This window comes from Bombyx mori, chromosome 12 (genome assembly GCF_030269925.1).
Source record: "Bombyx mori chromosome 12, ASM3026992v2".
In the NCBI taxonomy this organism is placed as follows: domain Eukaryota; kingdom Metazoa; phylum Arthropoda; class Insecta; order Lepidoptera; family Bombycidae; genus Bombyx; species Bombyx mori.
The window spans coordinates 1,265,774-1,271,058 of NC_085118.1; positions in this window are offsets into that span (position 1 = coordinate 1,265,774).

A 5,285-nucleotide genomic window follows, 5' to 3' on the forward strand; every position below is an offset into this window, starting at 1 on the left:
ATAGATAAAGAAAAAACAAAATGTGTGCAATTCACACGTGGTAGAAGTGAAACCTTCCAAAATTAAAATACAATTATCCTAAACGTCTTAAGTATATGTAAAATTTTGTCATTAGTAAATAATTGTAAGGTAGCGCCCTCTGTGAATTGATATTTTAATTTCACGTATAATCCTAAATTAAAATTCACTACAAGAGCTTTCATACACACGTTAGTATTAAAAAATCTCACAGATGGCGCTGTATTAAATAGTATGTATATTTCTGTCTCATTCTTTGCTGGCTTCATCCTACACATTTTTGTATTTGTGTCTCTTACCTGTCGTTTTTTCCGTTGAATCCGGTTTGAAATAACAACGATTCTAAAGAAGTTTTCACTTCAAAAAAATGGATTAATAAGATCAATTCACTGAAGGTTGTTGAGAGTTCCGCGTTTTCATAGCCTCCTCACATGACTCAGTGATATTTGAGACGTCATTCAAGTGTCGTGTTTATTTGCTTTAGAGTGACCGATAGAGTGTAGTAGAGTTGTAGCGAGTGTTTTATTTTTCTTCTATCGACTCCCTACAACCATTTGACACTCTCTTATACTCTACTGTTCACTCTACTACGACAAATTCAAAAAGCGCTACAAACGAATGAGAGAGAACATAAATTGAACGCTGCTTTTCACCTTGAGACATGAGGTTGAATTCTCAATTGTATTTTTATTACTAACCTGTGTGCTGAATGCGAGTTTTTTAACGTTCTCGATAGCGTAAAAGTTAACTCAAATGTGTATGTAGTTGGAATAACGTGCTTAGCGGCAAACGTAGGCAAACGTCCCAACACCATACAAATTTGAGTTTACATACAAAAAGTCAGATTATCAAAATTGTTATATCACTTCGAAGAAAGTAGCTTTTTACTGGAGGTAGGACCTCTTGCGAGTCCGCACGGATAGGTACCACCACTCTGCCCATTTCTGCCGTGAAGCAGTAATACGTTTCGGTTTGTTTGAAGGGTGGGGCAGCCGTTGTAACTAACTATACTTGAGACCTTAGAACTTATATCTCAAGGTGGGTGGCGCATTTACGTTATCTATGGGCTCGAGTAACAACTTAACACCAGGTGGGTTGTGAGCTCGTCCACCCATCTAAGCAATAAAAAATAAAAATGAAACTTCGAAGAATGTAAATTTTTTTTTACAAATTTTTTTTTTAATAGTAAACTATAATTTTAGGGGGGATTAATGAAATAAACATGACATGACTGATAAACATAATTTTTCCTCTACGTATGAGTTAGTTAATTGTCGACCTGAGTTAGTGTATAATTACTACTCGAAACAGAAGCAAAGTTGCTCATGCTAATACTATAATGATATAATTTATAATCTTAATGGCTTCCCACATTTTATAAGTCAAAAACTATGACAGCTACAGAAATGTGAGTGAGCCTCCTGTCTCATTCACATTCTGTAGCTTTAGCATGAAGAGATTGAAACATAGATTCGTATTAAAAAAATTAAAAAGAAATACATAGCTCTACTTTCCACAGGAGAAAATCGCCGGATCCCCACCCGCGCGGCAGGTGGGGTATGTAGGAGTTGAACCTCACTAAAAACTCCTGCCGCTCACAACCGGCGCCCTACCTCGGACCGGGCCGGAGCCCACTCGGGGCTATTGAAACGGCGGGACAGGGTTGACGCAGAGCACATTACATCCATCCCACCATAGCTCTACTTAGTCAATTTTTGTTCTATGAAGATTTATTCTTCACACAATTAAAATAAGTAGTTGAGGTCTTTCGAAATGAAAATAAGAAATTTTGCAGTAGTTCTAGTGTTCACAATTTCCTCTTATTTTCGGAAAATACATGAAAAAACAGTATAAAACGTAACTGATGTATAAAGGCACTGAACCTTACCTAAGAAGTTTAATTTTATTCGTAGATATTACGTGCAAGACGTAACTTAAATAAATGAGTGTATGCATGTACCTATGTATTGCATACAGTTTAGTAGCAATATTATCGCATAAGTTTAACTAATATTATGTTATTACACAAAGAAGGTTTGGCATCTGCCTTTTAGTTACGAAATCGGACTTTTGTCGTTAGTTGGAATCCATTGAACGAATCCTTTGTTTTAAACAATGTCAAGAAAGTTTATTATGCGTCGTGTGAACTGTCCTTAAACGGCGATTATATCAATGCCAGCCGAAGATTCATGATTAGACGAAAGAGCTGTAGGCAGGTTTTTGACATTAAAGTAATACCTAGCTGAATTATAATCAATTTAGACCAACGCTCTCAGTTTTGTCATCCTTCTTTCTCTTGTGGGGTTCGGCCTTTTCTATAGTTCGTGCAAGCTGTCCTAAGGTTTGGGGTCGGTACTCTTTCAGCTTCTTGTATCTCTCAGATTTTCAGGAATTCTTGAAAGATTTATTTTCAAGAGTTCTATGATTTTAAACTGCAGGTACACAGTCCTGCGGAATGGGCACGAGAGATGGATCTCTCCTCTCTTCACTTTAACCCCTCCCTATTGGAAGAGAGGAGAGGGTGTTAACTTAACTCCTGATCCCTTAGTTCTTTAAGCATATTGAAACAGAGTAACAAGATGATGGAGTGTCAGGCTTCCCGACCGTCGCTGGTTCTCAAACAGCAGAATATTTCAGTGGTATCAGTTGACAAGGCTGTTTAGGCGGATTCCCGAGAGTCCGCCAACCGTTGACGGCTGAGGCCATAGGAGATGTGGTTCACTAGAAACGTTTTACCTCATATTCGTTACTGTATCAGTCTACTGAGTTTCTCGCCGGATCTTCTCAGTGGGTCACGTTTCCGATGCGGTGATAGATTCTGCGAAGCAAGGCTCTTCCTAGGGTTCGTGTTAGCAACGTCGTCAGGTTTGAGCCGTGAGCTCACCTACAACTTAGTTAAGGTTACGCTGAAATATCCTCTCAAGGTTATCAGCTTAGGTAGGAAAAAAAAGGAATCTGATTTTAATCATTTACCAGCTAAATAAATTAGGACTTGAAAGTTGCAATCCATCATAAAAGTACTATTAGAAATGCCGACGCAATGATTGCGTAGTATTTGGAATAAGCTATCATGTGGCACAGTCCAGAACTCTTTTTTTAAGGCAGATACGCACACGCTCCGCCTAATTCTTAGTTGCACCGTCATGGGTGTCAGAGGCCTGAAGTCTTGTTTGTAATGATAATTATGAACAAGGACATATCATACTCTTCGGGAAACGTCGTGGGAGGCTAAGCTCGTTCAAGAATCGAATGGTGGGTACAAAAAAAAATGCACTGTAATTGTTGGAAGTAAGGATAGACTGCTCGGAGGCACATGGTGTAATGGTGAGAGGTCCATAATACTTATGATTTAGTTCCTTTCAGCACTTCGGGTATTATGGTATTCTAATTGATTCCTTAATCTAATGCTCTAGACCTTTCCATCTACCATTATTAATTGGATACACATACACTACCTACAGCTCAACAATGAGTAACCTTTCACGCGGAGATAATTCGTTCGTTGTCAACGTATGATTGACAGCTTTGTATTCGAGCCTATTTCATTGCTAAATAGAATAAACAAAACTTATTATTGGGCTCGTGAACACTAGTACCTACTCTTGACCTTTTCTATCGTATTTTCCAGTGTTCCAAAGTTTACCGGTTCTAGGGCCTATTTCAAATACGTAAGAAGTAAACTAAAATCTTAGCAGTCACAGATTCCACTTTGGAGAGTAGAATGACCGTTAATTCTCTATTTCTCGTCTCTTAATGTTCCCGCTGCGATATCTATGTTGTCCGATAACCATCGACAAATTGACAACTTTTTTTTTTACGAACCTATGCTGATAACCTTGAGTAACTATTTTAGCTTCACCCTAACGTGTAGGTGAGCTCACGGGGCTCAAACCGGAGTATTGCTAGCACTGGCCCTAGCAAGAGTAGTGCTTCGCAGAATCTACCACCGGATCGGAAACGCGACCCACTGAGAAGATCCGGCGAGAAACTCAGTGAACTGTGTCTATGGGTTAATTCGCTCGTCGAGCCCTTCGTCGCAAGCGACGGGTTCGACGAGGACCTGGATTGACAACAAGCACAACAGAATGCTTTTCTTTTTTTATTGCTTAGGTGGGTGGACGAGCTCACAGCCCACCTGGTGTTAAATGGTTCTCAGAGCCCACAGAAATCTATAACGTAAATTCCGCCACTCACCTTGAGATATGAGGTCTAAGGTCTCAAGTATACTTACAACAACTACCCCACCCTTCAAGCCGAAACGCATTACTGCTTCACGGCAGAAATAGGCAGTGCAGTGGTACCTACCCGTGCGGACTCACAAGACGTCCTACCGCCATAACGAACACCATTCCGCTATAACACTACGTTCATTCATCGAAGCGAGTCTCGTAATATCGGAGCAGCCTAATTTTCACCGCATTACGTTACGAGGAATGCGCAACGCTCGGCCATGACTCTTAACTATTAGTATTCTACCGGGCGGCGGCGCAGCAAACGATAATTGCATATTATGCCGCCCGTATTACACAGGTCGACTTGATTAGGTGTTCCTGGTTGCGACAAATGTTACCCTAGTTTATTTAGCCGCAGCCGACGGTTCGGTTTGTGTGATTCGGGCTCTCGATGCGCTGTAAGGTTGTGTTTTAAATAATTAATCATTAGAATAACTTGTTTCTTTTTGTAACCTAAATTTCTATCACGCATTGAAGTGTATGTGTGACCTTTCGTTTCAAGCTGTGTTGCTAAACTTATCATAATATTCAAAATATGGAGAACATAATAAGATACTTTCTTTTCGAGGCGTCTTGTCCAATCTAAATAAATAAATATTTTTTTTTATCTAAATCTGTAGAAAACCCAAAATCTTTTTTTTTTACATGAATGACGCATTGAGACGCAAGCACTCACCAACTAAATAACCACAACCCACATTTATACTGAAGAATCTCATTGATATAGTCATAGCCATTAACACTGTCTTTTAGATCAACAAATTCCGAAAAACAGCAGCGGCTTGGCTCTGTCCCTGACATTGCTGAAGTCCTTGGGCGACGGTAACCACTCACCATCGGGTGGGCCGTATGCTAGTCTGCCTACAAGGGTAATAAAAAAAACATTAACTTAATGTGTTTCATACTCGTTTTTAAAATACGGGACTAAGATATTTTTCGTGAACTATTTATTTAAATTTATTATTAATTATAATAATTTATTTAAATGTCACATTAATTGTGTCAATACTACTGGGATAAATAATAAAACTCTCC